At 45.2% G+C, this 11,192-nt stretch overlaps 1 long non-coding RNA gene across 1 annotated transcript; it reads right to left on the bottom strand.

The window, feature by feature from the left end:
• Positions 1 to 5,092: 5,092 nt before the first annotated feature.
• On the bottom strand, positions 5,093 to 9,106 carry LOC148141988 (uncharacterized). The gene is made up of 3 exons (XR_015752273.1): positions 9,000 to 9,106; positions 7,788 to 7,979; positions 5,093 to 5,148 (listed from the first exon to the last, which is right to left on the bottom strand). It is a non-coding gene; the product is annotated as an uncharacterized LOC148141988 (long non-coding RNA).
• Positions 9,107 to 11,192: the final 2,086 nt, after the last annotated feature.

The raw sequence follows: 11,192 nt of genomic DNA, 5'->3' as shown, positions 1-11,192 counted from the left end.
ATTTCATTGGAACAGGAGGAGGCTATTCAACCCCTCAACCCTGCTCTGCCATTCAATAGATCATGGCTGATTTCTGGCCTAACTTGCAATGTTCAAAACTCTCCAAACTCATCAATAAACTCCTCTGCAACAGACAAGATCAACATTGAAAAACTAACGATCTGCAAATGCTGGTAAATCAGACACAAAAACAGAAATTGCTGGAGAAATTCAGCAGATTTGGTAGCATCTGTGTAGAGTGAACCTTTGGGGTCAGGTGACCAGCTGCAGCTGACCATTCTTCCTTTTCTGTAACACTATCTGGAACAGGTTGTCTGTGAGAGGGGGATGAGATTGTCAATAACAACTGAGCAAACAGGAGGGCATGCTCAATTAGAATAAAACCCATTTTGGAAAAAGTGAGGACTGCAAATGCTGGAGATCAGAGCTGAAAATGTGTTGCTGGAAAAGCACAGCAGGTCAGGCAGCATCCAAGGAGCAGGAGAATCGACGTTTCGGGCATGAGCCCTTCTTCAGGAATGAAGAAGGGCTCATGCCCGAAACGTCGATTCTCCTGTTCCTTGGATGCTGCCTGACCTGCTGCGCTTTTCCAGCAACACATTTTCAGCGCTAAAACCCATTTTGGTCTTGCACTTTTAATTCAACTGCAAACATTATTCATTACCATTTCCAAAATAGGATAATAGATCATAAATCAACTCTTAATGTCACTGAGTCTAGGAAACTGTTACTTCTGACCTGGTCCAGCCGGCATGTGAATCCAGACCCTGAATAATGGGGTTGCCTCTGAACCATCTTCTGTGCAGTTAGAATGGATGACAAATGCTGCCCCAGGAAGTGATGCCATGATCCCATGAACAAACAAAATAAATCCGATCACTGTGGTTACCTGTGAACTCGCCGGTGTTTCATCAAGCTGGATATCTGAGTGAATTTCTTCCCACACTGAGAGCAGGTGAATGGCCTCTCCCTGTTGTGTATTCACTGGAGTACAGTGAGGCTGAATAATGTCCTGAACCCAATCCCAGAATGAGAGCACCTGAATGGTCTCGCACTGCTCTCCTGTGACCGGGAGAGATGTAGACACTATCCCAGGGTATGGTGGGTAAAGATATCTCCAAAAGGGATCTAGTGAGAGTAGATCAAGACAAACTGTTCACATGCATGAAAGAATCAATAATGAGGAGGCACCGCTGTAAAGGGATTGACAAAAGAAGCACATGGGACATGAGACAAAATGTTTTCATGCAGAGAAAGTTTATGGTCAGGAATGCACTACCAAAGAGTGTGGTGGAGTCAGGTACAATGAAGAGGATAGAATTGAACAGTCATTGGAAGAGGATGAATGGGAAGGTTTATGGGGTAAAGGCAGAAGAATAGCATTCAGTGAGGTGATCCTTTGGAGAACTGATAAGCCAATCAGCCTCCTTTTGCACAGTAATAATTCTGTGAACAATTAATTCTGAGCCCTCTAAGGAAATATCAGGGCAGGGTTTGCAAAGAGGTCAGATTGAATGAGGGTCTTGGTGAACAAAAGTGAGACACAGATACAGAGAGGTTTTGGGATGGATTGAATCAAATGTTATCAATTTGCACAGCCACCAACATTACAGCAGTTACAAACAGGGGTGATCAAGAGCATGGAATAAGAGCAGCAACTAAATCCTAAAAATTTATGCAGCTGAAGGGGGTGCTGGGTAAAGATAACACCGTTAGCGCTTATTTCATTCCAGACACACCAGCCAGGGAGCACATCCTTGCTGTATTTATCCCATCGAGCTCCTGAAGAATTTTGTTCATTTCAAGTGTTTCATTTTAGATACTCCAGAGAAGACAGTTTCATGCTCTGCAATCTCTCCTGCCAGGGCAATGCTGCTGTTAGAATTCAATTCACTGCGGCATGTTACTGGCTGCTTCATGGACTGGAACTGGCAATTGAGACTGTAAGGTTACTGTATAAAATATCTTCAATTGTATTGCCAGATTGCCGGACACATGAGCGGCTTTAAGAAAAATGACAACTTACGGGCATTGAGTGTCCATTGTGGGGGCATCCTGTTTAGATAAAATCTATTGATAATTGTTAGAATTGACTTGCACTGGCTCCGGTGAAGTGGTCGGAGCATTATGACTGTCATCGGAGCTGGCAACAAACTTCCCATGGATTAGAACTCGTACATGATAGAATAGGTGTGGGTCCTTCTTGTAAAGTTATTCAAAATGGTCCTAATTTACTTTCAGAAACAAGTGAGAGAAAGGCACATTACTGAGGTCATTGCATTAGTCCAAAATTAGAAATTCAGGAGAACTGAAGGGAGAGCTGGTGTTTTTTTTTACTTTTTTTTTACAGAGAGAAAGTTCCACATGGGAAACTCAGCTTTAACATCACATCAACTGCAGAGTCGTCCAATTCCGCAGGTCCTGATCCTTATCGGTAATATGGAAAGGGAAAGCAGCATGCCTAGCCCAGAGAAATAATTCCTCTGCTCTGCATGCAGTTGAATATTTAACCGGTCATGTGATTTGCGAAGACACCAATGGGACGGGACCAGGGCTAGGGTATGTAAATGTGGGGACTGTGGGAAGGAATTCGCTTACCCCTCCCAGCAGGACACACACTGACACAGTCACACTGGGGAGAGGCCATTCACCTGCCCCACGTATGGGAAGGGATTTACTCAATCTTACAATCTGCTGAGGCACCAGAGAGGGCACAGAGGATATCGACCCTTCACCTGCTCCATGTGTGAGAAATAATTCATTCAAATCTCTCACCTGCAGAGACATCGGTGCATTCCCACTGGGGAGAGGCCATTCACCTGCTCAGTGTGTGGTAAAGGATACACTAGGTCCTCTGAAATGCTGAAACACCGAGCTCACTCTGGGGAAAGGCCATTCACTTTCTCACAGTGTGGGGAGACATTCATTCAAATGCACTACCTGCAGTGACCCCAGAGAGCTCACTCTGGGGAAAGGCCATTCACTTGCTCCCAGCGTGTGGAGAGAGATTCACTCAAATGCATCACCCCCCGAGACACCACTGAGCCCACACGGGACAGGCCATTCAGATGATCAGTGTGTGAGAGGGGATTCAGTGATTCATCCCACCCCCTGAGACCCCAGCGAGCCCACACAGGGGAGAGGCCATTCAGATGCTCAGTGTGGAAGAGAGGATTCAATTATTCATCCTGTCCCCTGAGACCCCAGCGCGTTCACACTGGGTAGGATCGTCACTGCGTGACAAGGGATTTGCTGAGTCTTCAACACGACTGAGAGCCCAGTGAGTGGACACAGGGAAGTGGTCATCCACCTGCTCCGTGTGGGGTAGAGTTCACACATCACTGCAGGACTCTGATTCTGATGTTACTGTCCATCAGAGTCAGGACTGGACTGTGTTCATGATGACACTGTTGGAGTATTGATGTTGTGGTTGTTAATCACATTAACTGGGCTGGAGTTGACTGAAGTTATATTGCCACTTTCTGAACTTTGAGATGTCTATCTGGGCAGTGAGTCTCCACAAACAGCAATGTGACAATGAGAAGGGGCCATCTATTTTGATTTAAATTGTGATTGTAGCACTGCTGCTTCACAACATCAGGTATAAGGTCGGAGTCCAGCGTTGGCCAACGGCCTGTGTGGAGTTCGCACATTCTCCCCATGATAGTGTGGGTCCCCTCCCGGTCCCTGGTTTCCTCCCACAGACTAAAGATGTGCAGGTTAGGTGGATCGGTCGTGCTAAATTGCCCACAGTGTCGAGGATTGTGTAGACTAGTGGATCAGCCATGGGAAATGCAGTGTTACTCTGGATTGCTCTGGGTGGGATGCTCTTCGGATGGTTGGTGGGATTTGATGGGCCAATGCTCTCCTTCCACACTGTAGGGATTCTACTCTATGATTGAGGATAAAGGCTACACAGCAGGGTGTCCTTGGAGAAGGAGCATGTGGTGTGTATCAGTGCTCTTGATGCCTTTAGATAGAGGTGGGCACCCCTTTATCTCCAGCGCTGCCCCCTCACCCCCAACTCTACTTTGATTACGTCCTTTCCCACTCTGCCACTTGTAGTGGTTTGCTTTGCCCATAATGGGCTTTGTTTATAAATATTCAATTGGTTATTCAGGTGGTTTACTGCTATAATGGCGAAATGATGATTTTGATGGTGGGAAGGTTGCTGTGATAACACTTCTGGGTCGGAGAAATGGGGAAAAAAGAAAACTCCACAGCTCACACAACGAGAACTGAAAAGCAGTTAAATCAAACCAAAGGTTCCGACGGGGGGGGAATATCTCCTGGAGTTTGAGAAACTGGAAAGTGATGGTGTCCGGGAGTCGTCGGGATTTTGTTTTATACGGCGTTGAAATTTTAAAACTGTTATATTCAGATCGTTTTGTTTCTTTTCTTTTTGTTTCATTTATCGTGGAATAAACTCGTACATGTTTTAAAACCAAATTTACAAACTTTGCATTAAAGACAAATGTTAAACAAAGTCCATCAAACCATCCCTCACTGAAAACTGATGTGGAAGTGCAATCTCCTGGAGAGTCCCTGTCCTGCCCACTCCTTCCTACCCGGGTTCCATGGTTACATACAGACCTGGGAGATAGGGGCAGGAGGGGGGCTTTCGGCTTTTCAATCCTGCGCCACCATTCAATGGGAAACAGCTGACCATCCAGCTCAGTCTCCTGTTCCTGCTGTGCTCCAATCCCCTTTGATGCCTTTACCTTTAAGAACTATATCTAAGTCCTCCTTTAGCTTCATTGCCTTTTGTTCCAGTGCCGTTGCGGTGTTACTGTGTGGGTGTAGGCAGGGGTAATGTGATGCATGCACTCATCATCCATCATCATCCTGCAGTAACAATCAGGTTTCAGTAAATAGAGATAGAAACCATTTCCAGGATATGGGCATCACTGGCTCAGCCAGCATTTATTCCCCATCTCTAGTTACCCTTGACAAGATGGTAGTGAACTGCTGTCTCGAACCATTTGCAGTTCATTTGGCGCAGATAGACCGACAATGCTGTGAGGGAGAGTGTTGCAGGATTTTGGCCGATTGACTCTCAGTCTTTGGTTCGTCAAATGCTGGTTAACTTAATCACGGTCTGCACATGATTTTGAGATTTCAGTCTGTGAATCTTCACAATCTAGCACCCTATATAAAGGAATATGTACAGGTTAGAAATTCAGAACAGGCAATTTTAGTTTCTCTGGAATATCTTTTTCCCAGTCTTTCCCTAAAGTTGTAACCCTGCAGCCCACTTACTCTCTCCCTCCATTCTGACTCTGCTACCCCCTAATGTACACCCTCCACATTCTCATGGAGTAACTGATAAACAGAACCATGCCACCACTTCCCGTCCCTGGTTAGACTCTGCACCCTTTCTGGGTTCACTTCCTTTCCCTTCAGTTGCTGCAAGTCAATAATGTAACAGCAGAATGAAACAAAAGGAAACAGACAGGGAGGTGGCAGATCCTGGACAGAAGAGGAACCTTCAGTCTGGGAGAATGGGTTAGATCCTCCTTGGTTTCCCATTGGTCGATTCCCAGCATTATGAGGCATTGGGGATGGAACTTGGTCCCACGTGGGTGTGGTGACACCTTAATTCCCCGGCAGATCAATACTAAAAGCTGATATGTTACTCCTCCAGCCAATCACAGTGTGAAGTACTTTCCGCTAGGTACCCCAAAGCACATGCTCCAAAGCCCACCCACATTCTGTACATGGACAGTGCCGGGTTTCCCCACTCACGTGTGGTCCCTGCCTCAGGGATTGTGGGAGTTGTAGTCCCCAGGAAGCTACTTGAGCCCTGTCTCTGGAAAGTGAATGAAAAGTGTGGGCTGGAGGGTGTTGTCGAATGAAAAGTGTGGGCTGGAGGGTGTTGTCTATCAAATCCCCATTCACACACACAGGACATATGGGCTGTCATTGGGTTTCACTGAGACATTCGTTTCCACGACCTGATTTCTGACGTGAGGAATATAGATTCAGCAAATTGGGTGATAGAGAGGTTAATAAGGAGGAGCAGAGTTTAAGCAGAGGTAGCTGAGTGGTTAGCACTGCTGCCTCACAGCGTTAGCGATCTGGGTTTGATTCCAGCCTTAGGCGACTGTGTGGAGTTTACACATTCCCCCCCATGTCTGTACGAGTTTCCAACCGTGCTCCAGTTTCCTCCCATAGCCCAAATATGTGCAGATTAGGTGGATTGCCCATGTTAAATTGCCCAGTTTCCATGCATGTGCTGTTTAGGCAATTAGCCACGGGAAATGCAGGGTTACAGGGAATGGGTGGGTCTGAATGGGAGGCTCATCATAGGGTTGGTGTGGACTCTGCACTATAAGAACTCTATTGTATTCTCATGAAGGAGAATGTACCTAACTCAATGTGTTGTGAATCTGTGGAATTCCCTATTCAAAATGCGGTGGATGCCAGAACAATGAGCAAATTTAATGAAGAGATACAGATTTTTAATTTTCAATGAGTTGAAGGGTGAGATAGAGCAGGCGGGAAAATCCAGCTGAGACCGAGGTGAGCTCAGTCATCATGGTATTAAATGGTGGAGCTGGTTCAAAGGGCTGCATTCCCTCTCCTGTGCCCAGTGCTTATCTTCTTACGTTAATAACTGGAAAGCTGAATCCAAAAATCACCACCTTCGCCAAAGGAGATTTTCGGGAAAAGTAGGATAGTCAGGGGGATTAGCATTTCAAACTTAGAAGATGAGGAAGCGTGTAGGAGATAATGATTTTGCAATTTTAAACTGAGGGGAGACAGTGATTTATGGTTTTTGATTGTGTAGTAAATTCACACCGTCCAGAATACTCTGTTGTGAATATCTATCCTGTACTTTATTACAAAGCCAAGGTCTTTGACAATGAAAACCAAAACACCCAGGTAACATCATCTCACCTCGTAATCTGATAAAAGACTTGTGATAAGTATGGTCAAATTTAGAATACAGTTGGAAAGCGGGAAGATTAAATCCAATACAGATTCTGTGCTTAAACAAAGGAGACTACAATAAGATGAGACAGGAGTTGGCTAATGTAGACTGGTAGCAAAGACTTTACGGTGGGACAGTTGACGGACAGTGGAGAAATATCAAAGAATTTTTTCAAACTGCTCAGCAAAAGTATATATTAGTGAAAAGGAAGGACTGTAGGAAAAGGAGTAATCTGCCATTGATGGCTAAGGAAATAAGGGAGTCTATGAAATTGAAATAGAAAGCATACAAATTGGCAAAGACCAAGGAGAAACTAGGAGATGAGAAAAACTTTAAAGATCAACAGAAAGCTAGATGGGATTGGGGGAGAAAAGTGATGAGTAGCTATCCCCAGGGACAGAATAGCAGTTTACACTGCGAGAGGGGAACCTATTGTGTGGGGAACATATGGCCTCTGTAATTGTTGAAGCACTTAACCGTTACCATAGAGATAATCCTGATCAAGTTAAAAATCACAGCACACTCCAAAAGCTTGTACTTCTAAATAAACCTGTTGGACTATAACCTGGTGATGTGTGGTTTTTAACTTTGTCCACCCCGTTCCAACACCGGCTCTTTCACATCAGAATCCTGACAGACAGCCCCACTGAAACTGAAGCGCCTGTCAGATACCTGACTGAGCCACAGGGGCGTGGGGGAGGGGTTTTGTGGTTTAACCAATCAGTGCTGGGCTGAACTCAACTTTTAAACTGCCATTGCCGTGGAGATAATACTGAGAGACAGCGTCCATTCAAAACCACAAACCACAAAGGTATAAGAATGGGAGCGGCACATCGGACAGGCGGGGAGTTACCTGATGCTGCCTGGAGGTGTTCTGCATGTACACTATCCAGGTAACTGCCATGTCTCATTAATAAAGACTCAAAGAAGACCTCTCAGAGTTCTGTGCCCAGTTATTCCTATCCAGCAGGGTTCAGGAAGTCTTCACAGCAGTCAGTCTTCACAGTGGAGAACACGAAGAACATGCCAGTAAATGATAAGGAAACTGAGGAAGGTGAGGAACAAGAAACAACCATTATCACGAAAGTGTTAGAGCTGGGCAAGTTAATGGAGCTAAAGGTAGATAAGACTCGTCGCTCAGATGGAATACATCCCAGGTTGCTACCAGAGATAGCGGGAGAAATAGTAAATATACTTAGAGTCAGAGTCCTACAGCAGAGACAGGCCTTTGGCCCAAACTGGCCAATACTGACTAGAATGTCCATCCACGCTAACCCCATTTCCCTGCACTTGACCCATCTGCTTCTGACCCTTTCCTATCCATGTATTTGTCCAAATGTCTTTTACATGTTGTTAATGTACCCACCTCAAGCACTTCCACTGGCAGCTCAGTCCATATACATACCACCCTCTGTGTAAAACATGTGCCCCTCAGGTTCCCTTTCATAATTTCTCCTCTAACCTTAAACTGATGCCCTCCACTCCTTGATTCCCTGGGAAAAAGACTGAATGCATTCACCTTACCCAGGCCTCTCATGGTCTTATACACTTCCAGAAAACATTCTCCCTCTGTTTCCTCTGCTCTAAACAAAAAAAAAAATCCTCGCTTGTCCAACCTCTCCCTTTAACTCAGACCCCTGAGCCCTGGCAAAAATTCTTGTAAATTTCTTCTGCACTTTTTCCAGTTTAATAACTGAAACCTACACTGCACTCATCACATTTCCAGTGTTTCCCCACGGCGCTGGAACTGACGTGACAACGCCAATGGATTACAAGCCACGATCGATAATCAACTCCTTTACAACAATCCCGTTTTCATAGCATTTTCCATACTGCAGGCATCCTTGTGTGTTTCTGGTTGCATGATTAATTAAAACTTTGTCCTCATACAAAACAAATCTGTAGCTTAATCGTTCCTGGGAAATGTGCCATGTTTTTTCAGACTTTTAACAACAAATGAACTCTTTCTCCACAGTCACCACGCTAACATGGACTTGGCTGTGTCTCAGTACTTTTTCCAGACACACTGACATTTGAAATATTCGTCCATGGACAGAATACACACCTTTCCTTCCACATGAAAAGGCCAAATGATATTCAGATCGGCACGGATCAAGTAACTATCAAAACTGAACAGGAAGTTCAATTTGAATTTCTCATCCACAAATCCGCCTTTTCAGAACCCTACAACTGAGAAGACAAGTCACCACCGTTAACACAGGATGGAAATTCATAAGACAGTGATAGTATTAAATTGTAGTTTCTTTGTTCCCCCAAAGCTTTAAATCTCAGTCTCACAATTGCTCTCTTCTGTGAACTGAAATCCAAACCAATCTCCTCACCATTTTTCCTCCACACCCAGTTCTCAGACACTCTCTCTTCTCTTTGAAAGCAGCTTCCTAGCTCCTGCCTGCAGACTAAGAACCAAAAAAAGGTTTCCTCCCACAATCCAAAGATGTGCAGGTCAGATGCATTGGCCATGCTAAATTGCCCATAGCGTTAGGTATATTAGTCAGAGGGAAATGGGTCTGGGTGGGTTACTCTTCCGACGGTCGGTGTGGACTGGTTGGGCTGAAGGGCCTGTTTCCACACTGTAGGAAATCTAATCTAATCAAATCAATGAGTCTGACTCGGAGCCTCCTGGATGTTGGTGAATCCTCCCCCCATCTCCCAGGCTTCCTTCCTGGTCAGAACCAAACTGATTTTTTCCCCCAATCTGGAACATTTTATTTATTTCCCCCACACGGACCCTCTGATGAGAACCATCCTGCAAACACTGACCAAATCATATCTGATTGAACTAAGATGAACCAAATTAGAACTTTAATTGCAGGCCCATCTGTGTTGTTTTCCATAACATTCCTGAATATTCACACGAGTTCTGATAACTTTCTGCAAAATGCTCCCCCCACTGATAGCCGACTACTTGTCACGATATCAGGGCAGGGGCCATTTCCCTGAGTTCTGTTCCCAGAGGGAGGAAACTGCCAATGACAGATTAACCCCACACACGCACAGCCTCCCTCCTGGCCCTGACCAGCCCTGCACATACACCAACAATTGCCCAGCACTGTGCCCGTGCACTGGTCTCCCCTCCTACAGCACATGCTCCAGATCACACAGAAGCTGGGTGATTGACAGCAGCCGCTGCCCAATAGGGTGGAGGGGGCAGGGCTGGAGATTGTAAACAATGAATGAACGTGGAGGACACTGGGGGATGGACAGGTCAGTGACGGACAGGAGCAGTGCAGCAGTAGGAGGGAACCCTGGACAAAGTGAGCAATGGGAGAGTCTGACAGGAGAGAAACTACAGGAAAGTTCTGTTGAGGCTCAGGCGGGGACAGCTGGGAGACAGTATGGCCTGGCGGCTTGGTCATGTTTTCCAATCACCCTTTTCAAAGATGCTGTTACTCAACTCTGAGCCCGATCCTCCTGGTTCAGAGGAAAGGACACTACCATCATTTTCTGGTGAGCTAGTGGAAAGAAGGGAAGATTTTCTCAATCTCTCTTACATGAAAACTCCATGAGCTCCTCCCACTTACTGTCTATGGTGGGGATGGAGACAGAGCAGATGGGAGCGGGGTTCTGGATATAGGGACTGCCTTTCAAATGGAACTTACCTGTGTGGGTGATATCAACAAGACTCAATACACAGTCACTAACACAAACCTGATGTACTTGAACTTTATCCAGAATATTAACAGTCATAACTGGGTGACACAGATCCCAATGTACAGAGTTAAGTCCTGGATATTAATAATGGCTTTGTGTATGAGAAATCACGTCACATGTACTTGAGTCAATTTTTTTTTGAAGTAACAAAGAGGATTCATGAGGGCAAAGCAGTGGAAACGATCTACATGGACTTCAGTAAGGCGTTCAACAAGGTTCCCCATGGGAGACAGATTAGCAAGTTTAGATCTCATGGAATAGAGAGAGCACTAGCCATTTGGATACAAAACTGGCTCAAAGGTAGAAGACAGAGGATGGTGGTGGAAGGTTGCTTTTCAGATTGGAGACCTGTGACTAGTGGGGTGTCACAAAGTATCAGTGCTGGATCCACTAATTTTCATAATTTATATCAATGATATGGATGTGAATATAGGAAGTATTGTTAGTAAGACGACACCAAAATTGGAGGTGTAGTGGACAGTGAAGAGGATTACCTCAGATTATAACAGGATCTTGATCAGATGGTTGAATGTGCTGAGGACTGGCAGATGGAGTTTAATTTAGATAAATGTGAGGTGCTGCATTT

Source organism: Chiloscyllium plagiosum, unplaced genomic scaffold, assembly GCF_037043375.1.
Source record: "Chiloscyllium plagiosum isolate Xiang-an unplaced genomic scaffold, Cpla_swu_hap1 HiC_scaffold_31, whole genome shotgun sequence".
Taxonomy (NCBI): Eukaryota; Metazoa; Chordata; class Chondrichthyes; order Orectolobiformes; family Hemiscylliidae; genus Chiloscyllium; species Chiloscyllium plagiosum.
The sequence above is the reverse complement of the archived record's forward strand: the minus strand, read 5'-3'. Positions and strand labels throughout refer to the sequence as shown.